At 34.6% G+C, this 26,127-nt stretch overlaps 1 long non-coding RNA gene across 5 annotated transcripts in view; it reads right to left on the bottom strand.

The window, feature by feature from the left end:
- Positions 1 to 2,568: 2,568 nt before the first annotated feature.
- Positions 2,569 to 26,127, bottom strand: part of LOC141424901 (uncharacterized) — a 68,028-nt gene continuing 44,469 nt past the window's right edge. For all 5 annotated transcript variants that reach the window (XR_012449841.1, XR_012449842.1, XR_012449843.1 and 2 more), the window contains 2 exons: positions 19,576 to 19,728; positions 2,569 to 4,747 (listed from right to left, as the gene is read on the bottom strand). This is a non-coding gene — a long non-coding RNA (uncharacterized lncRNA). The remainder of the gene's footprint in view (positions 4,748 to 19,575; positions 19,729 to 26,127) is intronic.

Raw genomic sequence — 26,127 nt, 5'->3', positions numbered from 1 at the left:
ATCTTCATCTTATTATTGAAACTTTGCAGGCTTTTACCAAAATCACTCCATTTTTCTTACCCACCACACCCACCCCCAGCCCCTGCCAACCACCACTCAATTCTCTGTGGGAGTTTGACTTTTTTGTATTCTCCATATAACTGAGATCAGTCAGAGTCTTTGTGTGTGGTTTATTTCACTTAATGTAATGTCCTATAAATTTAAAATGTTTTCAAAAATGGAAACAATTCTTTGTGAAAGGCTGAATAATATTCCATTGTGCTTATAAATACATAGATTATACACATAATCTCTACATGTATATATATATATATATATATATATATATAAAGTCAATAACACAGTTTATTTGCTTTGGTTCAATGCTAAATGTTTCCTATTTTCCCCAGTTTTGTTGATCTACAATTGACAAATAAAAAATATACAAGTTTGCTTGCTCTCTCCCCTCTCTCCTCTCTCTCTCCTCTCTGTTTTTCTCTGTTTCTGGCTTCCACCTGGGCTCCACCATACTTTCTTTGTATCTCCCTTCCCTAACTTTTAATGAACTCCATTCAAAAAAATATATATATATTTATATACATATACAAGTTTTAAGGTAAACAGTATGATGATTTAACATGTACATATACTGTGAAATGACGACCACAATCAAGTCAGTGACATTATAAGCTGTCCTAATAACCATTTTTTACTTGCATTTTTTTGTTTTCTGGTAGAACAAATATCTCCTTTTTAAACTTTTTTTTTTTCTGTAGCAACTGACACTCCACTTAAAAACTTTCCAAAGCACTGGAAGTCACATGGGAGCTCCCACCATAAGTGCTGTCTTTGCTTCCCAATTTTAGTTTCAGAGTAATTCATTATCTTTTTCACATGTACAAAAACAAATCTGTTCCCTTACATTCTGATCCTTGAGAAAAGGAGGGAAAGAATTGTTGAGAGAAAATTGAATTGGCTGGCAATTTCATTCTTTCTATAATGTTAAGAATCATTCAAAACCTTTCAAAGGTTGTAACTCATGGTGGTATTATATGATCACTCCAAAACCAAATAGCCATTTCACTAAGTGCCTGAGATTTCCAAGAGTTTCATTATTAATGCATATTCCTGGATGTTTACGCACTAAATATAGAGCTCATATATTTTTTTCTAACCAAATTCTTTCTGCTCAAATCTTGCACCTGTCTTCACCATATTTTTAATGACTAACTTTCAATACTCTAGTTTGTCTTGCATTCTTTTAAGAATACAATTCTCTTAAAACATCTGGCATTATTTTTAGTTTACCTGTTATAATAAAATTATGAGGTGCTACTGTTTTGTTTCTTTATTCAGCTTTAATATTTAGAGCTTACTGCTTAGAATTAGACTCACAAGTAAAAGAGATTTTCCACTCACAAGGAGAAACAGTTTTGTTGGGGCTGGGAGAGAGTATATGAGATGACTTTGAGAGCTAGAAAATTTCTAAATGTTGAGCTTTTTAGTCTTTAACAGGCTAAGATGTTCAGCCAAAACTGTTCATCTGCCTTCTGCAGAGAAAAGCAAAAAATGGGCTAGGAAGATCTCTTAGTATTTTTTCATTTGCAAATCTGTTTTATAGGAGCACAACACATATGTTTCAATGCTTACATTGCCATTGTTTCTTCTTTTTTTTTCCTTTTCCAACTGGGCACACAATATGCACCCAACATACCTATAAAAGGTCGACTGAAAAATCACGTTTTATAGTCTGCCAAAGGAATGTTTGTATTAAATTGCTTCAGACGAGAGAGTTTCATTGTGATCAGAACCCAGGAGATATGAAAGGATCATAAAGTTTGGGTCATAATGTGAGTTTATAAGCCTGGTTTCTACTTAATTTAAATTATAGTGGCAGTGCAAGGAATTGTGGTTTACCAATAGCACTAGGCCTCAGGCCAAATGCTTTCTCCCTTCTAGCTATCTTGATAGCCTGCCTCTGTTGGAAAGAGTTAACTGCCTCGCATAGATATTTCTTGTAACTCGTCTTTTGAGAAAAATAAAACTTAGTACTCACACAGAGACACACGAGTTACTCTGGTTTATAATTATGAGGCAGCAGGTAGAGCTGGTGTGGGGGCCACTTCAGGAACTTGGCCTTGTTGTTTTGTTTGTCTTGCTTTGCTTTTATTTTTTTGTTGTTTGTTTCTGGATTGGTGCCAAGACCTCAAAATCTGCCTAGAGTTGATGCAGGAGCTCCAGAGAGAGGGTGAATTTAACATCTCCATTTACAACTAAAATTTACCACATAATTTGGTCTGATTTGATGTCTGGGTTTCTAGTTTCTCATATTGGATACTGTAAATCAAAATCACACAAGTTGAATCTTACTGTTGTTTGTTTACTGTACTATTTGACTTCTAAAGCATAAAACTTTCTGTACAAAAGAGGCAGAACATAATACAAACTCTGCTACCTAATCTTTGACCATGTCTGCTAAGCAAGTTTTTTAAGAGATAGGAATAACAAAAAGAGCTTTGATCAAATCCAGTCAGCTTTAGCATTTATCCCAGACTCTAATATCACAGCAATGCATCAAGAGAGAAAAAGTAGAGAAAAAAATCAGGGATTGTATTTTTATTTTCACAATTAATCATGACTAATTATATTTTGGACTTAATGAATATTAATCTAAAGGTATTTTATGGTGCAAAATAATTTCACAACTATGAATAAAAATAAATTAATAGATACTGGTATCTGGAAAGAAAAACACAGTTTAAACACCATCATGTCCTCTATACTTATGGAATAATTATTCTATTTACAGGATTTTATTATGAATGCAAGTTAGTAAAATGTTGATCAAATTAGAATCCGACAGTAAAAATCTCATGATAAGCAATGAATAAAAGTCAATAGATATCATGGCAGACAAAAAGTCATATTCCAGGGGTATATTTAGGTAATAAAACTTGCATTATGTCGAAGATATTGCTTTATTAGCAGTATATTCATCATTCACATAGTGCCTCATTTCCTGGTCTTAATTTGATTCTTGAAATATGTTGCAACTTGGAAGGAAACTGAGAGGTTATCTAGTTCACCTGTCACTCAGCAAAGGAATCTTTTACAATGATGACTTGAATTTCCAGTATCATACACTTTCAGGGCAAGTGAATTCACTGCCTGTAAAAGTGTCCAGTCTGTTTCTTAAAAGCTCAAATTTACTTATTCTTTCTATTGGATCAAAAGTGGCCTCTCTATGACTTCCTTTCAAAAGTTATACATCTTATTTGAATCACCAAGAATAAATTTTATACATCTTCTATGTACAAGCCTTTTAAAAAAACTAAAGTAGCTATCATGTACCCCCAATATCTTTCTTTCTATAGATAAAATATTTCCATTTTCTTCAAATGCCTACTTGATGAGTTTTAAATATACCATTCTGGTTATAATCTGACTAGTATACACAACTTTATTTCTGATCCCCTGGGATAATTCCCTCTCTTGTTTTAGGTTGTCTGCTTTTATTAATGTAGCCTATGACTCAATTATCTTTTCTGGTATAAAAACTCACCGTCGACAAATATTACCCTTAGGAAAAGCTGCTAAAACAATGGCAATGCTGGATGAATTTATTGTATCCTACATTTACACAATAAATACTTTGAACCAAGTCACAAGACATTACAAATATCCTTATAAGATATTTTCTTACTCATTTTAATCGGTTTTTTCAGCCTGTTGCAATCTCTTCTAGTTTTGACTCTGATATATTCAGTCCTTGGTGGCATGTCACCAATGTCTGCATATAGTGGCCTTGGCATGCCACTAATATCCTAGTGGTTCCATCTGTTTATTATCAACCCCATGGGAGCACAATTTTAGCAGTTATTAATTCAACCATTTGTTTTAGCAACAAGTTCATATTTCTCTGTCATTCCTAGAAAACAGTATGAGTGATTTTGTTAAATCTCTAGCTTTTCTTGAATCTGCCAGTCTAATTTACTCATCAAAATAAGTGCCTTTATGAAGTAAAATTTGGGGTGTAGGTGTTTTTGTTTTGTAACTCAGTGAACAAATCATTCTTAGATGTTTCAACCATTCTAGAAGTAAAATAATATTATACAAATGTCCAATTTCTGGGCTTTAAACCAGGGGTAGAGTGCTTGTTCAGCATGTCCCAGGTCCTGTATTCCATCCCCAGCACTGCAAAAAAAATCAATTATTCTATCTTCATTCTAATTATAGGTTTTTTCTTTTTATTATTTACCTGAGTGATTATTTCTAAAATAAAAAAAAAGAATTAATATGAAAACAACCCACTATGTCTTGAGTATTTCAATCTCCATATCATGTGTGTTATTAAAATTGGTAATGTATAATTAAAGATATAAAATGTTGCAAAATTCTAGTATCTGAAAATTGTGTACCCATGTGATTCTTATGTTGGGGACAGTATCCAGTCATATTTGGGGGCATTTAGAAAACATCAAGTCACCACTTGGAGAGTAAAGAGATACATTGTGGTTATTTTAAATACACATACATGAGATGTAAATCTATTCTTATTTAATTCCACTTCAGCAGACTATCTGTCACTATCTTTATTTCTCCTTCAAGACACGTTTGGATAGCTTTTTTTATTTCTTCTGTGATATTGCACAGAAAATCCAGATCAGTATTTTGAGTTTAATCTGTAGCAGCATGCTTATGTTTCCTCTGCATCTCCCTTCTTCATGGCACACTCTGCATGCGGAAGCATTCGTCTTTTCTCTTGGTGCTGTAAACAAAACAGAAGTGGTGTGTGCAAATCAAGCTTATTACGGACAGTGGAAAAAATAAACTTGACAAATATAAGGTATACTTTGTTAATATGTATTTCCTACTTATTTATGTGTACGGAATAATCTTATACATGGTTAAAAGGGAATTATCAACAGATGATCAATCCAGAGTATAAATCATAAATATCTTTCCGAACCTGACTTATTTGCAAACAGAATGAGATTGTAGGCTGTAAGTTGTGACTTAAGGAAAAAAGTTTTATATCCAAGAATTCCCCTTCTGCAGCAGGAAAATCACACCAGTCATATAGTCAAACATCCTTAATGCCATTTTGCTAGGGTCAGCTTTCTACCAGTATTTTAAAGGTTCAGAGAAACGTGATCCTCCAAAACCTATGACCCTTTTCTGGTCCTCTTTTTTTTCTTACTCCTCTTTCTGGCCCGTTCTCTTCTTATCATACGAGCCTGGCTAAGCTTCTGTATATGTTATAGTGGTAAAACACATTGAAATTAGCCAGATCCAGACTTGAATATCAGGTTTCCTCTCTCTGGCTGAGTGTCGACAGGAAAATTTGAACCCTGTACTCTATCCAGGGACCCAGTAAAAAAAAGAAATATAGTTCCGTTGTTCAAAACAGGATGAAGTAGCCACTAAAGCTTTTAAATTAGAAGGCTGTTTCCTTTCTTCCATGCTCAGTCTTTAAACTTGCTATGTCTCTTTTTATTTTCTATTTATTACCATCATAATTTTTAAAAATACATAAATAGTTACATTATTAGCATAAATTTTACCATTTGTGTTGTTGTTTCACAGTGCCAGTTTTAAGTGAAAATATGGGAGTTTTTAACTCATAAAATCTATCTTTGGGAAAAGGTGGTGAAAGAAGAAGAAAAGAGGAAGCTAAAATTATCCCCTTAAAACTCTGAATATGGTGTGTAAAATTGTTTATTTTTAACCAGTCATCAATTATTCTGAAGAGAACGGTCCTGTTAATATTTACTTACATCATTACAAATACAGTAATTGACTGCCCCTGACCTGTCACCTTGCTTATGTTTTTAGAGGAAGGCTTTGTGTGGATAGTGATGGATTCCTTCCCTCTGACTCATATATTACCCAGAACCTTCGGGCTTCCAGGAATTTCTCTTCAAAATTTCAAATCTCTTGGCAATAATCCAGTTTTTTGTAAAATGAAATAAATACATTTTTAAAAACTTTAATTCTAAAGAAAATAAATATAGCAAGAAATGGATCAATAATGAATTTCTAGTGCTTAACCTCATCAAACACTGTCCAAGTCAAAATGTGTTAAAAATTATCAGTCTTTTATTTGTAGGGTTTAGCCTTAAGTTTGCATATGTGGCTCTTCAGTACCAGGTTGTCTGTATAGAATTCTATTATCAGTTGCTTCTCCCTTCCTTACAGAACTTATCTGCCATGCTGTATTTTGTTAAACTATATTACATTTATATGCTAAATATAGCAATTTGCAGTTGCATGAAAGTACAGAGTATTCATAAATACTCTGAATCTCACCATTCTGAGGTAATCAAAGGTCTAAAAGTCTAGTAGGTGTCTTTCTAAAGATTGCTTATCATAAAGATCATAACATTCTACATCCAGAACTCTGCATCTTGCTCTTTTCACTTAATAATATATCATGGACATTCCTTCACTCAATAAAATATAGATCCAATTCATTCTTTAAGAACTAACCAGTCTTTCTTGTTGGACATGCAAGCTAAAATTTTAACCTTTAACCCTTACTGGACAGTCAACATGCTTTCAGCTTAAGGGCCTCTAGAAAAAAATGTAAGTATTTTGATATGTATAATCTTCTGTTTCTATAATTTTATATTTTTATCAGCAATCTCTAAAATTAGGAGCAATGTTTCATAGATATGTCCATATTCAAATTTTAAAAGACAGTACTACAGTACTCTCTGAAATGATTGTATCAGTCTACATTCTCCAGCTTTAAGTGAGCATTTTCCATGCTACATTTTAACGGTACTGAAAATCTGTCAGTATTGCTCACTTTTGCTTAACTGATATGCTTTATTTTGTTTTTATGAAATGATATGATATTGTTTCAATTTGCTCTTCCCTCACTACAAAGGTTATCATATTTTTAATGTATGTAATGGCCATAGGAGTTTCTGATAGTAACTATTGTATATCCTTATTTTAGAGGGCTACAGAAATTTCTACCCTTTCCTTGAAAAATAGTAACTCAAGACCTCCTTTTTAACATTTTATTTTTTAATCCTTAAATGTCATTCATAGGAAGTTGTTTTCTCTAGATAGCCAATGCAAATGATTCCATAAATTCATTAAGCCCAGATACAAATTAATAATGAATTTATAACACGTCCCCATCTCCAAGTACATCAGCATTTCAACAGGGAGTGACCACCGAAACGAAATGGTGTGGTAGTGAAAGCATTACTCTGTAAGGAAGTATGTGGGTATTGAATGTAAACACTCCTTAAAAGAGGATGAGTGGTAGAAAAGAAAAAAAAAAATAGGAGGGAAGGTTAATCATGGAGAATTCAAGTTCTAGTTGCTGTCAATATGCTGTGGACATTAGACGACAACACATCGTTCAATATGATCGTTGTGGTTCTTCTCTTAGGGAAGTACTTAATCATAATAATATAAAATTTATTTCAGTCCTTAATTACTACACATGACTGTTGTAGTTCCAAAACATTTTTCTTATTAGACCAAATAAAGTAAATGTCAATTTAGAAGATCACAAATTGATTGATGAATGGATGGATGGATGGAACAGTTAAATAAATGCATGACTTAGAGAGAGTGAGAATGGAATATTTGATAGGGAAAAGAAGTTATTCCTCACTTTCTATCCAATATGTGATCATGTTTGCTTGTCTTTTATGCCCTTTACATTATATTTTTTCAGTTGTTCAGTCTGATTTTCTCTCCTGGTGGCGTGCTAACAATATCCTAACTCACTTCCTTGCCTCAAATATTCCCAATCTATTATTTTTTTTCTTAGATCCTTGCATATAAAAGGTTGTTCAGAATACCAACCACATCTAAACCACTGGAGTGTTTACTTCTTTGAAAAATGTAGACTCATGCCTATTCCACATTGTTTTAAGAAATAATAATTTGATGAAGGGATATCCACAGCACTTTGTTCTTAAGAATTTGTCCAGGTGATCCTTATGTACACTTTAATGTCAAGAGAAAAAAATCTAGTTTGCTAAACCAAATGTCTTGTTGTTCCCTGCACTTATTCCGTGTCTTACTGCCTTCAAAAATGCATTTCCCCAGCCAATAATATCCTTCCTGCTTTCTACACATCAAATAACCATTCTTTTACACCCAATTCCTCAGTTTCTAACAACGCCTTCTAAGATTTTCAACATAAATACATGTTTACTATACCATAGGTCCAATTATACTTTATTTCTTTAATGGAATAATATCTTGAGTTACTTTAGAGAGACTGTTGTGCTTGATTTATCTTTTTTCTATCTTCACCTTTCACATTTAACCAATTAGCATAATTATTATATCAATAGGTATTTTATTTCCATGTTACATACAAGGAAAATTTGACTCAAGGAGTAAAATGATATACTCACATTGGAGCAAAGAGCACATAGCATAGACTCAAACCTAGTTCTGTCTGAGTTTACAGCTCTTGATCTTTCCATAGGGTTTCACTGCACTCTGTAGATGTTGGTTAAATGGTTGATTGCATTATATGCTAATTAATTCTCCAAGATTTGGCAATTAAACAATCTTCAGACATTTCTGTAATCTAAAGGATCCATTAAAAAATACTTTTTCTTTCCTCAGTATAGTGTTTGTAATGTTTCCCACAGTGATTAGTAAAAGAAAAAAAAATGGTTACTTTATGTTTTAAAGAGCTGTATAATCTCATCCTAGCTTTAAGAGGGTCTAAAAGTTCACTTGAAAATTGCCTCATTCCCATAATTAGAAAAAGAGAATTAGATGGCCACCAGGTTTATCCAACAAAGGAATAAATCATAAAAATATACTATAAGCATTTTAATAGAAATGAGAAAATCTGGTACAGGTAAATTATAATTAAGATTTACTGTCATATTTTACACACATGTATTTCCCATCTTCATAGCATCACTGGAAGCTAAATATTTGATTCATTTTAAAAGCCATGAAATAGACTCTCAAAAAAAAAAACAAGTTGTTCCAAGTTGCACAGCTGAAGATTGTTGGAGCCCAGTTTTGAACCCAGTTATCCCTGACCTCTTGCAGGTCACATTTTTTTCCTGAAAATCTAATGATTTTTATGCTGCTGCACTGCCTGTGAGAAATCATCCACATTACTGGGCTCAATTAAAAGTCAAACATTAATATAATAATTAATGCTCACACACTAGTATCATAATCAAATGAAACAGACAACAAAGATCATTTAGCAATACCCTCCTTAGGATTCTGGTACATAGTTATTAGATCAATATTGAACAGGACATACATATGACTATAATCAAATTTACTTTATGCAATCAATTAAAGGGTTCTTGGTCTTATCTGGAAGAAAAATAGGAAAAGATAGAATAGAGAGTCTTTCAAATTTCAACTGTGACACAGCGAACCACACAAGTACTAGCTGCAGCCCAAGATTTCTGTCTGGTTGTGATTAAATAATTCTTTTCCTACTCTCCTTCCCACATGGATGAGATGAGTTGAGTTCCCAGCTTGATGTGTAAGTGGAATTCTCCTAGCCCCAAGCAAGGCTCCTATCCTCAAGGTGTAAATTAAATTAAATAGACTTTCTTCAGATTTGGCACTTAAAAGTAAGCAAAGGTCTGATTACTTGGGAATTTGGGCTGGTTGGGGATCTTGTTCCTAACTGTAATCAGTTTTAAATTAGTAGAATGCCAGCATTGTGGAAGAGATAAACATCGGTTTGGGGAAGATACATATAGTTGATTTGGTTTCAGAGAGAAGAAATTATAGAACTGGGGGCCTACGGCTTCCCTACTGTAAGTCTCATTCTGCCAAAGAGGCCAATTTCTACCTCAGACATCTGGCCTAGCCTCCAAAGTTTAACTGCCCAGGTGATGCCACCTGGTTGTACAAACTAAATACTCCAGCCTTCCTACACATACACACACACACACACACACACACACACACACACACATACACATATTTCACTTCCTCTGAATTGTGCATGTTTCTAACACATCTATCTTTATTTCTAACTCTTTGACAAACTGAAAAATCTTCTATGCCTACTATCGATTATGATAAAGAGAATAAAACTAGAAAATGGGCAAAAGTATGGACAGACATTTGAGAGAGAAGGGAACTCAAATGGCAAATAAATGTATGGGAAGTTGCTCAACCACATTAGTAATCATAAAAATCCAAACTAAGAACATAATGAGATGTTACTTTATACCCACTACATTGGCAAATGAGCTGAAATGCTAAGTGTAGAAGATGATGTAAGAGAAGACTCTTAGATACTGCTGATGGGAGTATAAATTGGAAAATCCTTGTTGTGGAAGGCAGTTTGCAGCATCTTATAGAGATGTACATTCTTATATCCTGTGGATCAGCAGCGCCACTTCTAAAACTATACCCTGTACACTAAAAAAAATTTGGTATATATTTCTTGAAACAAGAAACTCTGTACACAATTGTTCATAGCTGCATAATTCAGAATAGAAAAAGAATTGAAGGAGTTCAGTTATCCATTGCTGGGGAAAATGGTCAAATGAATATGACATATTCATTATGTTTTAGAACCTTAAGGTAAATGACATTTATGTATCAAAATACAAATGACTCCTAGGAATATAATAGTGAGTTTTCTTGTTTGTGAGTGCTTTTAAAATGGTATGTCGTATGTCATTTTATGGTACTTGCTTGGGAATGGGAGCTTTCTTTTGGGCTGAATGAGTTTCATTTAAATGGACTTGACTCAACTTATCCTATCCATGTGTTTGAACAGCTTCTGTCCAATGTTTCTAACTGTTTTTTATTAATGTTCACATATTCAAATGTGTGCATAAATTTTTAGAAAGCAAGAAAATGATACGCACTAAATTTTAAGATAAGGGTTATCTCTAGGAAGAGGTAGGGTTAAAAGGGCAGGGAAGATCACAGAATTAGCTTCAATTATCTTGGCAATGCTTCAGTTATTCAGTATTGTTCTTGGGGAGTTAATTATTATATGTATACTCTTTTTATTTCTTAAATATCACTTCAAAATTGGCAAGGAAGGGCTGGGGATATAGTTCAGTGGTAGAGCATTTGCCTAAAATAGTCAAAGAAGGAATAGAAAGTGGAGAAAGAAGAAGCAGAAAGGGAAGGAGGAGGGGGAGAAAAGAGTAAGAAGGAGAAATGGAGAAAGAATGGAACAGGAGAGGAAGGAGGCAAGGAAACAAGCAGGAGCTATGGATTTGGACCTCAGTTCAGATTTGGAGCTTAAAAATTAATGAATGTTGGAAGTTAGCCAAGTTGTTTAGTATTTCCAAGCATCAGTATTTTCAAGTATAAAATGATAATTTCACTTGGCAGTTTGAGATGAATGGTAAATAAGATTAATTCATATAACTACACATTGTTGTTTCTCCCCGCGGCTCCTTCCTCTACTTAGAAGGATTGTAAAGCTGGAGGTGGTGCCAGGGAAGGGAGAGAGGAGAGGGTGAAAAGAATCACTTTAAATTCCTTTCAGCCATTTTATCAGGCAGAACATTACCCAAGATTGTATGCCAGATGATGTCTACCTCAGTGGTCTTCCAGATCACAGCCTCCTGGGACATCCAGGATTTCTACCTTTTAGAATACACTTCTCCTAACATTTTTCTTCGTGGCTTGAATCAAAACCTAGTGCTTTGAAAGACTCAACCTTTTGTTGTTGTTGTTGTTGTTGTTAGCAAAGGACACTCAGAATCTGGTGTAAATATGGCTTACTCTTCCCTTGGAGAGGGCGGTTACATTCTAAAGGAAGAATTTGTTGGTGCTAATGGATCTCTAAGTGGTGAAATGTGAGCTAGCAGAATTTGTGACCACAGTTCCACCCAACTACCTACTCATTCTTACCTACTCTGCCATTGGGGAGAAAAATCAAACCTAATCAACATGGCAGAGGCCAAGAACCTACATCTCAGTCTAACAAGTCAAGCTTTAAAGCATTGATAAACACAAACACAACAAGTCCAGAAACCTCAGGCGTCAACACTGGGGGCCTCAAATGCTTAAACATATTGCCTTAGTACCCAGTTGAACTTATCTCAGTGGTTTTCAGATGGGGGAAATTTTGACCCTCCCAGTGACACTATACAATTCTGGAGACATTAGTAGTCTCACAACTGGGGAGGAGTTTGGCAACAATAATTACTGGCACCTAGTGGATTAAGGGAATGAGATGCTTGCTAGTAACATCCTACAATACACGGGACAAGCACAGTAACAAAGAATTATATGGCCCTGAAATGTCAAGAGTACTACAGATTTAAAAAAATCTTAGTTCGTACTATATGAACCACAATGAGCTGGCTTTCATCTGACCTGGGAGTCCCAAGCTAGCTGTGTTCTGTAAAGGAATTTTATGTCATGGGACTTATAATACCTTACTGCTGGGGTTATTAAGCCAAAGATCCATAAATGGCTTAAAGCAATTTATAAAACCATGAAATTATATACAAACTTTGTTCATATGTGCAGTTTTTATACATAGGTGTAGAATTTAAAACTTTTTGAAAAGCTAATGACTTGTATCTTTTTAAATATTTTTCCCACAAGCCTGTTTAAGTATCTAAAATTTTCAACAAATCCATGAACTCCTTTTAAAAAGAAAAGTGAAATTTCATTTTAGAGAGAGGTTTAAAAATTCTGTGCTTTTATTCAGAACTGGGTTTAAAATGCTCCATATAAACTTTAAGTCTCATTTTCTGAACATATAAAGGAAATAATTATTTAAATTTAATTACTGCTATTTAGATCATCTAGCTACAGCAGGCACAACAGTGGCTTTGGTTGTTATCTTATAAATAACTTGGCTTTAAGGCTTTGCATGTATAAGATGGTAGATGTCATAAAACTAGCTCTCCAGGGAATATTTATTCATCAAGTTATTTGTGAATAGAAGCGGGGAGAACAGGAGATTTGGATGAGACTTACATAGTGCTTCAGTGCCTTATCTTATCCTTACAAAGATGAAGTAGATGGGGTGGAGGCTCAGATGAGAAAAGGAAAGTATGAAATCATTTACTATGAAGGCAGGGATGCAAATCAAGATACTCAAATTCTAAAGTCTAAGTTTTTCCACTGCACTCCTTAGAAAGAGCAGCCCCATCAGAAAACATGGCAAAGAAGGGAACAGTAATTCAGAGACAGACTGCTTTTTAAAGAGGTGATCATTGAACTGGAAGTTGAAGACACTTTCAGAAAATTCCCAGGACAAGGAGACATGTGTTGAAAATGGGCAAATTTGAAGGTCCACTTGAACCAGTTTCAACTTCTCCCAAGTCAAGCCCAGTTGTTCAATCTTTAAAGTCACCTTTACTTACTTTCTACCCTTTTCTAGCCCTGAAGCTCATCTAATTATTACTGGCATTTCTTTTTTCCACATTTTCTCTTCTTTCTGCTCACTCAGAGGTCCCAGGTAAGAGAGACCTAGCCAGATCACAGTATTACGTATGAGGAAAGAAGAAATTCAAAGACATGATAACTAAGGTCTCTTGGTTCCACTTTTTGGGCTAGCCAAACTACATCTGTATGTATAGGTAGTTTATGGAATTGCCTAAGACATATATACAATCAGTTCATTTATTCAAGAAATATTTATTGAATGCTTACACCATGGGACAGGAATTTCTGCTAACCACAAAATTGACACCACATCAGTCCACTTAGAGTTGGTCTAGTGGGGGAGATGGACAGTAGACAGATAACCCCTACCTAATTATTATACACTTTACAATTAATTGCAATTGTAATAGGAACTATGTATTAAAAGTACATTGAACTATGACAGTCTATAAAAGGAACACAGTCATCTCCAGGGCATCTGTTTTGATAGGCTTCCCAAAGGAATTTAGTGAAAGAAGGAGTAGAAGTATGTTCCTGGCAGGGAGAACATTTGAGTCATTTTTCATTTGTATCTTCAAAGACAAAGTGAGAAAAAAAGAGGGATAAAGAAAGATAACTTGCTATTCAGTTATACTATGTGGAAACATTTAGGCTACCCCAGATGTTTTAAAAACTTCAAAGAGATTCTTAGCTTTTCTCTCCAATAGAGTGTAAAATTTAAAAAAATAAAAAAACAAAAAAATGAGTCCTTCAACTCTCCATTATGGATAATTTTTTGATTACATGAACCAATGTCAAGGTTAAAAGGAAAACCACAAATTAAAAAAAAAAGTTCAAGGAGGAAATAAAAACCTTCGGTGGTGAATTGAACATATATAAAAATATGTTCCTATTTAAAGATATGTTTCTGTTTCTACTAATAGGTCATTTTCACCTGCTCCAGCAGGCCCACCTGGCCTCAGCTGGGCCACAGCTCCTGAACAATTGAATGAGCTATCATTTCAGCATGATCCCCAGGACGCAAAGGTGACCGAAGGGTCAAAGGAACAGAAGCTGAGCCATTACAGAAATGGATAATCCTCAAACAAGAAAATCCACTCCCAGATCATTTGGAGCCAAATGGAGACCTGCTAGGCTCAGGGACTCACCAGCTGGGTTTCTATTTGAAATGCGTAATCATCAGATACACTCAAAGCCAAACCCCACATGGAAACCTTGTGCTAGCCATATGTTTGGGACACCTTTAGTGTTTACAAATGCCCCAGGACTGTGGAGCAGAAGATCCACAAGAGAAAATGAGATAGTTCTGAATAGAGAGCACAAGGAGATTGGAAGAGAGCCCTCTTTGTTTGTGTGTATGTGATCAAAGCTGGAAGCTTTTCAACAGCCAGCTACTGTGCGCAACACAGGAAAACTAAGCCCTTTAAGGAAAACCCGCTTGGGTTTCACAGAATACCTTTAGGAATCAGTCTATTCTTAAGAAATTGTGCAGCATTGTTTCATATTTTACATTCCCTAGCCAGCTTAGCTTTTTGTTTAAAAAAACATGAAAAGACTTTTATGTAATCATGACAAAACCTGACACAATCACTTTGGATTTGAGAGGATTGATTACAAACTCTTCTAGAAACAGAGATAGTCCCCCTTTTTTCTCCCTAAAAAGATATGGAGGGGAAACAGAAAACTAAATATGTTTTCTAGACACAAGAAAAGTCTGATGAAAGCCATTTTTCTTGTTATTTCCATGCTGTGAATGCATATTCAGCTGTTCAAACTACCTCTGCCTTCTGGTTTCTCAAGTTAAACCACCAACCACCAGTCCACAGGGGTGAAAAAACCTATTTTTATGCACTGTGACATTTTTAACTTGTAAAACATTGCAAATGTAGGTGGTAGTTCTCACAGTCTGGTGTATTTTTGGAGTTTCATAATCCTTCTAGTCAGAGTTCAGGGACTGCTTTTTTTCAACATTTTGGCATGTCGTGGCCTTTTCTCCAGAACTGTACATGTTTAAAAAATAAATCTTTTTTCTCACTGCTCTTCCAGTCATCCTGCTGAAAGGCATTGGAATGGGAAATAGAACACACACATATTCACACTTGATCCTGCCCTGTTCCCTTCATTTCCTTCTATGTCTTCTTCCATTTTTCTCTGTTCTTCCCACTTTTTTCTTTCTTGCATTTCATTACTTATGAATCCTCACCTACTTTTCTCTTCCCAATGTTTCTAAAAATAAATCTGATCTTCCAGTCTCTGAATTTACCTTTCAACTAAGATTTTTTGCTATTCTCTTATTTATGATAGGCAGTGATAAATTAAGTCATATTTCTTACATATTTTGTATTTTCAAAAAATGTAAGAAGTGACTTTAACTAGAAATTTATTATCTAAATCATGATAACATAACTTGAAATGTGAGACTGATATTCTATTTTTTCTTTATAGTCAATGAAATATGAATTATTTTCTCTAAATTGATCAAATTCATTACTGGATAAAAAGGATTTGTAGATGGAGTCACAGAATTCTACCAGATAGGTCTAAAACAACAATAGAGACATGAATAACCAATATTTGCTTGAAGAAAGCATAAATAAAATAAACACCATCACATAAACACCATCTCCTCTCTGACTCCACCAACAGTTTTCACTTTGCCTTGCTGATTCCTGTTCTGCTCTGTCTTCTCCTTTTTCAGCTCCTTGCCTATTCTTCTGATTTTTCATTCCCATCACCTGCCTTCCAAGTTTCTTTCCCAGTTTCAGTCAAAACAATTGAATTCTGTCTTACTTCAATCTCCAACACCCTGTACTACTGTTTTTAAGGTGCCAGAGACTATTAGAATAATGATGATGATTTTCTGTGTGAACACTCAGCAAACAAAAAACCCTATAGTTAATTCAACTCACCAGTCTTAGAAAGCAATGGGAGGTTATAAATACAATTTTTTTTTTTTTCTGTCACAAGTTCAGATTCAAAATAAGAAATTTCTTACATGTGCTAGAGCTGGGTCAATTTCCCTTTTGACAGTTATGTTGGCAGTTGCTGGTGTAAACCACAGTTAACTAGAACCACATTACTGACTATTTCCAAAGAATGACATTTTAACACCTCTCATAGACTGGCTGTCCAGGAAGCTGCCAGCGCGAATACTGGTGTCAACAATGACAACATAAAATAATTAAGGTGATGTAATCTGATCAGTGAAGAAAACATGGTATTTTGTATTCTACAAATGACCTTGATACTCCAATAACTAAGTAATCATTGGATTAGTAGCTCACTCAATTTTTTGTCAATTGCAAACACCACGATGTTCTCTGAGACTATTTTTTTTATTAAGAATATAATTATTTACATCTATACTTATCCTGCTTTCCCTTGATTTGGGACCTGCAGTCTGAACTATAGAGATTACTTTTAATCTCAGTTCAGAAACATCAAATGTAGTTGTCCTCTTTGCTAGATTTGAATTACAACAGCTGTAACAAAGCAATTTACACAACCTTATATGAGACTAGTATCATTTAATGTTCACCAAAACAGAACAAAACTAATTTGCCACTACAGTTCAGACCACTCTCTGGTGTTATACCCATCTGCCAATAAAGAATCTGACTATTCAAAAGTGTTGAAAATGATAGCTATAGGTATTAGCAGATATAAAACTTTCAATGAAAATTGAATTATGTATTAACACATTTTTGAAGATTTTATGCTACATAAAAATTTTGAATTGAATTTTGTATTGAATACAAAATTTCTGTATTGAATTTTGAGTCATTCTATAACTCAAAATTCTCAAGAAAAAGAAAATAATAATAAACAAAGCAGCACTTAAGTGCCAAGTACATTTCTTACTCTGTCTCAAAGACCTTCAGAAAAAGTAGAATATAAACATGATAACCAGTAACTGCATCAGAGTTTTCACAGGCACATCATGGTGCACACACACACACACACACACACACACACACATACACACACAAAGTGGCACAAACTAGAAGTGGTTTCTTTAAAACCAAACCTATACTTCCTCATCCATCCCTGTCAAAAAAAGAAGAAGGTTTTTCAAAAAGAATTCTCAAAATTATCAAAGAGGGTATGGAATGTTTTGAAGTTGAAGAAGTCAGAAGAAACTACTGGAGTTAGCTCCTAAATATCTCTTCATATTCCTCATGCTTGTATAAATGCAGAAAGCGTATTAGCAGCATGAAAAATTTTACATGAAAGTATATTCAGTAGGCAGCTAAACACCACTACTATTATGCATATTGCATATTAAATAGACTCTTTTAAAATTAAGGTTAAATGTTCCTTTTTTAAATTATTAATGGTTCTTATGGTTTGGAACTCAAATGCCCCCCAACAGCTCATGTTGATCTCCACTGCAGCAATGTTCAAGCTGGGAATTTGGGGAAGTGATTGGATCATGAGGGCTATGGCCTAATCTGTGACTTACTCCACTGATGATTGATAAAAATTGATGGGTTATTGGAAGGTAATGGAGACTTAGGAGGTAGGATTTAATTGTTGGGAGGAGGTCTGTGAGGAGATGCTTTAGTAAACTATGTCTTGTCCACAGCTATATCTCTTATCTCTCTCTCTCTCTCTCTCTCTCTCTCTCTCTTTCTCTCTCTCTCTCTCTCTCTCTCTTTCTCTTTCTCCTTCTAAGTCTACATATGAGATTAGCAGCTTTTCTCCACTATGATGCTCTGCCTCACCACAGGCCAAGAAACAACATAGCCAAGCCACCATGGACTGAAACCTCTGAAACTGTGAGCCAAAAGAAATCTTTCTTCTCTTCAAGTTGTTTTTCTCAGGTTTTTTGTTACAGTAATGGGAAGCTAACAAAATGATCATTTTTTTATGAAGTAATTAATTTGAATTTTTATATTAATTTGATTTACTAAGAGAGCCTTAAAGAAGAACATTTCACTAATATTTGCTGTTTTACTTTATAATTTGATGCACAGTATTCATATTAAAAATATACTGAGTGTTTTTCAAAAATTTAAATTAGAAAGTAAGCACCTTCTTTTAGTACTATGTAAAACAATACCAAATTACCACTATTTTGCTTGGCTCTACTAATCGTTATTAACTAGCAGCTGCCTAGACATTGAAAATTTTATCATTCAAATAACACACCATTATTAAATTCAACATATTAAATGCTGCAAAATTTGTTAAAGGATAAGAAATTATGTTCATGATTTCTAGAATCTTGCATGTTAGTTATCTTACCACCAAAAGTTAAATGAAGATCCCTTTCATTTTTAGTGGTTACTCTATTTGCATAATTATTATAAGTTGTAATTATCAATCTTACATGAAAAATAATGTTTGACCTCACTAAAAACTAAAAGCATGTAATAACCCTTTTAATATATTACATTGGAAAATATTCAATGTATGGATAATATCTACTGGTGGCCACCTTAGATAACAATGTCACTATATCTTTTGATGCTATTTTACATTATCTATTAAAATTTAAATATGTGTAGTCTTTGACCTAGCAAGATTACTTCTGGGTATCAACCAGAAAAACTAAAACATGTTCTGTAGATCATTTATATAAGCCATTTCCTTGCAGTGTCACTGGGGACAATTTGTAAAACCATGTTAACACATGCTTTGGAATGACCTTTACTAATTCAGAGGAACAATGTGGAATGCATATTCACGTCCTACAAATTAGTATAGACAATAAGACCCAACACATTCTTCTTGAGAGCAAGACCATCTTATGATATGCTGCTTATTTCTCTCCAGATATAATCTGGAGACTGGAAAACCTCAGAGAAGTATAGCATCTTCAGCTGGACCATCAGTACAAGTTCTCCTTGGAGCTTAGACATCTGCAGAGGATTTGTTGCTAGTACTCTTTCATGATCAAGGACAGAAGCTTTATCTGCTTTACCATTGCTTTTCTTATCTCCAACAGGAAAGTGAGGTAAGCTAAAATTAGGGAAAGTTCGGGACTCAGAAAAATATTACATCTTAGATTAACCATGCTTTGACTCAGCAACTGCCCTCACCTGGCTGGGAACCACCCATGCCCTACCCACTCATTGATTATTGAATGGGAATCATCTGGTTCTCCCTTTTCCATAGGTTATCATCTGTTTTAAAAGTGCCTGAAGAGCAGAAACCTGCTCTCTTGGCCTCCAGATTCCACCCAGGCCCTACCATGCTCCACTTTGTATTTCCCTTCACTAACCTTTAATAAATTCTGTTTATACTCACGTGTCCTGCAATGGATCCTTCTGGCACGACATAAAGAATTTGGAAGTCTTCTTATCACAGACTGCACCAATTCCATCAACAAAAAGCATACTTTTGTTAATATTTAGGTAGTTCTTCTTTGAAGATGTTTAAGTGATCCTGTAAAAGTTGAACCTATTCAAGAAAGAAGGAATTGTTCTTATTCCCACTACTGTATACTTGAGGACCCACTCTTCATTAACCAGGCCTTCTAGAAATTTTCCAAGTGGATAGTTGCCAGGTGTTTGAATGGTATATCATGAGGAACTCCTTCATTCCTGAATTTCTCCGTGTTTAGTTTCACAACCTCTTTTCTATAATGCAGTTGTGCCACATCAACAGCCAGTCGAAATTATCTGGTCCAGAAAGATGTTATTTAGCTTGTTCAGTGTTGACCTATTTAGTTACTACTATAAACGTATAGAGAAACAGATACATCAAGTGACATTTGAAGATTAATCTTCATCAAAACATGGACTTAAAGTAAAATAAGAAATAGACAAAATAAGAATAGACAAGATCAGATTCCTCATTATATCTGAAATTCAAGTTTCTGATGCAAACCTGGATAATAGAGCAACACTGGGCCACATACCTTAGTGTTCATAATTATCTGGATTGTTTCTCCAGTTTAGCACAATAACCAAATATCCCTACTGCTTTTTGGATAGTGAAACTACTTGTCCATTGTCATTGCTCATATGTCTTACATTTTGTAGAGTTAGGTACTTGTATCCCTGTCAAAAGAATGAGAGGGATAGGACAGTATAATTCTATAATCCAAGAGCCAAACAGAAAGAAAGGATTTTTCAAATACCTGGATGGCTTCATTTGTACTACATGCTAGCCTTTTTCCCTTTCTTCCATAAGCATGTGAGTTCATATTCCTCACTTCCCTTGGGATGTTCACTTCTCTACTTATTCTTATCCAGAGAAATAATCAAACTATGTTGTCAGTCATTCCTTTCTAGTATCCTGAAAATTTAATAGTCTCAGGAAAATGTCCCTGTTCTGAATAAATTGTACTCTACAATGTCCAATTTGGGGGCTATTCTTCTTCCAGGAAAAGGTGAAAGCAAAACAGAAATTCTACCATCTAAGTAATAACATCACTTTTGCCCAAATAAGTCAACCCTTCTTTCCTCACAATTCTCTATGTAGTTCTTCAAAGGCCTCTTTCTTCTTCTTTTTTTTTTTTTCATTTTTCTTTTATTATTCATATGTGCATACAAGGCTTGGGTCATTTCTCCCCCCTGCCCCCACCCCCTCCCTTACCACCCACTCCGCCCCCTCCCTCTCCCCCCACTCAATACCCAGCAGAAACTATTTTGCCCTTATTTCTAATTTTGTTGTAGAGAGAGTATAAGCAGTAATAGGAAGGAACAAGGGGTTTTGCTGGTTGAGATAAGGATAACTATACAGGGAGTTGACTCACATTGATTTCCTGTGCGTGTGTGTTACCTTCTAGGTTAATTCTTTTTGATCTAACCTTTTCTCTAGTTCCTGGTCCCCTTTTCCTATTCAAAGGCCTCTTTTTTCAATCCTTGGAGTTTCCTATGAGCATCTATTAATGCAGAAATGTATCATTTTAGCATATTTATTACAAAGTATCTTGCCGACATCAGCACCCTTCTGTCAGATCACACTCCCAACTCAGAATCCTCTCTCTTTCACAAACAATTAAGTAAACTTTTTCTTTGTGAAGAAGTCATAACATCTAAAACCTCTTACCTGGCATGAGTGGATGAGAAAATACCTTCTATGCCTCTTTGATATACTAGTAATTCCCCAAGTTTGAGATGAAAAGAATTTGCATTTCTTTTTTACAAGCTTGCTCTTTTAAAATTATTTAATGGGCCACTGAAATAATGTCCATGGAGTCTTGGGGACTTGTCTGCTGGCTGATGTATGCTTTGACAATGTGGAGAGTTCTGGAATGCCTCAGGGAAATAAATACTTTCAAAACAGCCTCTCTTTAATATCTGTTTCAAGGGAAAGAGGGACATTGGTGATGCTGAGACGGGGAGATTTTTATTTCCATAATTTAGTTTGAGTGTCTCAAAGCACAGTTAGTTTGATTTGTCTTCTTACGTTCTGGACCACAGGTGTTTCCCATTAAGACAAGCAAGCTGACTTTAACGGAATCCAGCAGAGCAGTGGGCACAGAATGCCTTCTGTGAACTGCCAATAATTATTTGTCCTGGCTTTGTTTCTGGAGATTCTACTTAAATTGGTTCAAAAGCTGATAATCTGTTTCATCCCTAAAGATTAACCCCTTAAAAAAATGAGGCTTCCATGTAATTGGACTGAATAAAAGAGCTCTCTTAATATCGTTGTTAAATTAGAGAAGGATTTTTAAAGTGTGATAAAAGGAGGCTTTGGAAGAGCACTCAATATGTAGCACTGCTAATAAAATAGCTTCATCAATTCTCTCAGTCTTTTCATCAGACAATGGGATGAGTAATAAATCTAAACTGGCTAGTACCTAAATGCTTGTGTTATAAAATGCTGACTGCTGAGTCTGCTCTAGAATATGAATTTAAACTTAAGACATCCTTTACAAACTTATTCTAATTTGCAGTTCTCTGAAGCAAGATGCATTTTTTAAAAGCTGCTTCTCAGCAATCCAGTGATTCTAAAGTAGTAATAGTCTTTTCTCAAAGAGTGAATAGATGGACACATTTCAACCATCATCATTGGTATTGTCAGCCAAGGTCAGGTGGATTACAATACAAAGGCCTTTATTGTAGTGCACATCTTCACTTCATTTTAATTATGTTGCTTGCATTCTTCTAACAAAGTCTTGCCTGAATCCAACTTTTTAAATACAACTTATCTTGAAAGGCCAAATATGCTTATTTGCTGTCTCAGAAGAGAGAGCAGATCTAATGTGGAGAAATTGGCTGTTTTACCTTATTAGAACAGCCATTGAAAGATAGTCATTTCAGAGTTTAGCTCTTGAAGGTACCTCAAGAAGTTATCAAAACTAAATAATTATGGTGAAAGAATCAAAGTCATTGATTTTATTATATTATCTTCACATTATTCCTTTTTGATATTTTTACTAATAAATGTATACTTATATTTATGGCCAATATGAATTAATTACAATAACATTCAGGTATATCTCAATTCAAGAAAATTAATATTTTTCATAAGAACAAAAAGGTAAAAAATTTGGATTCCCAATTAAAAAGAAGATATGCTGTGGTTAATTCAATTGCTGTCATTTATTTTGCAATACATAGTCTATATATGCCAAATGGGCCATTGGAACCAGGGTACTTATGAAGATAGGAAGAAAATACCCAGTGATTTAAAATTAGCTTATTTTTAGATTCAGGAAAAATTCCAAGAGACTTAGAATTAACAAACATTATCTCAAAACTACAGCAGAGTATTTTTATCTAATCACAGATAATGGAAACAATATTTAAAAATAATGTAGAAAGGCAGATGTCCAGTTTTTCAAAATAGGGGGAAAGCATGGGCAGCTATACTTACTATATTTTATGTTCTGTGGAAAAATTACATGGTGTGGTTAACTAATGAAATGGGTTGTTTATACTAAGAATATAAAGAGGTCATTAATAGCATCAGGGACATACACAACTTCCATTTAGATAGGATTACTGGTAGGTACTCCAGTAAATAGTGGAGAATACTTATTTTTTTAAAAACAGGAAATTAACTATCTCCTATATTATCTATTGTAATTAAACCAGATTTGTGGCTGCATGACATTTGCCATCAATGATTTTAACAGCTAACTCTACTGTCTTGCTTTCTTTATTCTTAATGCAAGAAATCATCTGTCTTGTTTTACAGTTACAACTGCAATGATCAGTTGTGCCTTGGGTTGTACCAGCTTCAGGTGGAGTACACATCCACTTGGTTCAGGAGCACATGTTATATCTCACACTAAGGTTTTTCTATGGACTCCAACTTGAAAGATGCTGCAGTGACTCACTTATCACCTACACAGGCACAACCCAGGATGTCACAAGATTAACCTGCATGTGGCAAAACGTTCACCACTCGCCTACAGGAGCTGATGGACAAAGTCTCAGAAAGTCCCAAAGTGCATGTGCATGGTTTCTCATACTCTTCCACAAAATCCAGAAATCATTTACCTATAGATTATTCAATCTGATAATACATCTTTAGATTGGCTTCCATCTTTCTATGTCTCATGGATTATTTTTTCTCCAAGTCTTTTCTAGTCTCAGTTTGTTGTTTTTGTTTTGTTTCTTGGTTTGACCATTTGAATTACACTGTACATCTATGGGTTTCTTCTCAGCATAAAAATATGGTCAAATTCTTCTCACTCAGAGTAAAAAGATGCAAAAATACATATGTTTTGATGGCATATGCCTATGTCATTACTATCCTCTTCCTTTCCCATCTCAAATCTAAAAAATGTAGCCCAAATTTAAATTCTCTCACAATTACCTTCTACTTAGTTGTCAACCATCAAAAAATTTACTTTTATCCAACACAACTCCAAAACTCTCTTGGCTAACACTATCAAGGATATTTATTTGCTAAGTAAAATAGACACTTTAAAATTATCTTACTTGACATTGAGAAATGTTCTTAAGATTCTCTATGTTCTATGGCTGTATCTGACTTTGTGTTCTCTTGCTGTTTTTGATATTTCGATGTCTATAAGAGTTCTTTTTCAGGTCCTGGATTGTATACTTTTTCTATCTGCCATTGTGGTTTTATTGCCTATGAAAATGGCAACATTCTTCTCCAGTACCAGTATCATTCCCATGCCTCATTCATGAAACTATTAGATCTTTATATGAACCCAAAGTTCACTATGTCTGGTGTCATGGAAGAATTTTAGCTTCATCATCTTTTTGGATGACCCACAGGCAGCTTAAATTTAATGTGTACTCAACTTGCAAAAATGCTTTGTCTTTCTTATTATGCATACGTCCTTTCTTCAACAAAATCAGTGATAAGGGCAGAATGGGACTTGCCTGGAACTGAGGAGGGGAAGGAGGGAAGGGTGGGGTAGGGGGTCAGGGTGGAGAAATGACCCAAACAGTGTATGCACATGTGAATAAATAAACAAAAGAAAATTTAATGTGTTTGAACTCTATCCATGATTGTTCCCCTGCTCACTCATAAAATGATTCTCTTGCAATCTTTTCTCATCTCAATTACTTGCCAAGCATAAGATAAATCACCCCTTTCAGAATCATTAGAATCATTGTTGATTCTGTTCCCTCTTTAAACTAATTAAATATAAAAAACTATAGATTTATCTTCTAAATAGTTCTTGATTCATTTCGATTGCCACTTCCTCCATATTGTCTTTACTCCTGCTCTGAGTACATTATCACATGCCATAGGTAGAACTGTCTCCATCTATTCTTATAAGGAAAAGTATTCATATAACAAGATAGCTTTACATGGTGACGTATATATATATATGACTCTATCTCCTCTAGATAAAATTAATTGGTATTGGTGACAGTGTATAACCTCTGGGCAAAAAACACTTAAAGTTGGTCTTATGTGGAAAGCTGTGTTCAAACTGGGTCATCCAGGTTACCATTGTAAGGAATTGGACAATAAGGAAAGAATCAGCATAGGAGCAGAAACAAAAAGATTATCAGCGCAGAAAAACCTAAGAGAACTTATAGACCATTACTAAAACAAAATTATAAGTAGCCCAATTTCACAAGAATTGAGAAAGGATGAGGCATAGAAAGAGAGTAGGAAGTGATGAAATCTCTAGAAACAAAAATAGATATTCTGAGAAATATATTTAATGAGACATTGCAGAAAAGTTGAGCTATATTATTAGTGAAACATTTCAGTGAAACTCTGAGAACTCTTACCTCTAAGGTCTACCATGGTATCTATTACAATTCTGGTTCTTACGTGTGTACCTATGTAATAAGTTGCCATTATTTAAAATTGACTTTGTTTCAGACAAGCAAATATATCTACCCTAAGTGCATTCTTAACTGGTCTTGCCTACTCTAGTTTCTCATTCTCAATACCCAAACTTAATAATGCTGTATTAAGTGTTTTAAATAAAATGATATAAGATGTTCCCTTTCTCTTCCTCTGCCCCACCAACCATGGGACAAAATCTAAGTTCCTAAGGGTGGAATCCAAGGCCTTCTGAGGTCTGACCTATGTGTTTGGGTGTTCAGATTCTTGGCACCCCTTTCTTCTCTTCTCTTCATAATGGCATACCACATTGCAAATAGCTTCTTAACTCCCAACATGCTCTTTTACCATAATGTTCTTTCGCTCCTATTATTTACTAGACAATATAATTCCTTTTTCTCCCAGACTATTTTGCTTATCTTTCAAAACACAGTTCATTTGTAACTGAATTTGGTCCTTTCCTAGCAGGCTGTAAATAAATTTTGTAATGAATATAAAATTATATTTAAATTAACAAAGTTTCCCAATCTCTTGTCTCCTCCATCACTAAAATATAATCACATATCTTTTTGATCCCCAGAAAAATGCATAAAAAAGACAAGCATGGGGAAAAAAAAGTTA

Source organism: Castor canadensis, chromosome 7, assembly GCF_047511655.1.
Source record: "Castor canadensis chromosome 7, mCasCan1.hap1v2, whole genome shotgun sequence".
Lineage (NCBI taxonomy): Eukaryota > Metazoa > Chordata > Mammalia > Rodentia > Castoridae > Castor > Castor canadensis.
This window is presented reverse-complemented; position numbering and strand designations above follow the sequence as displayed.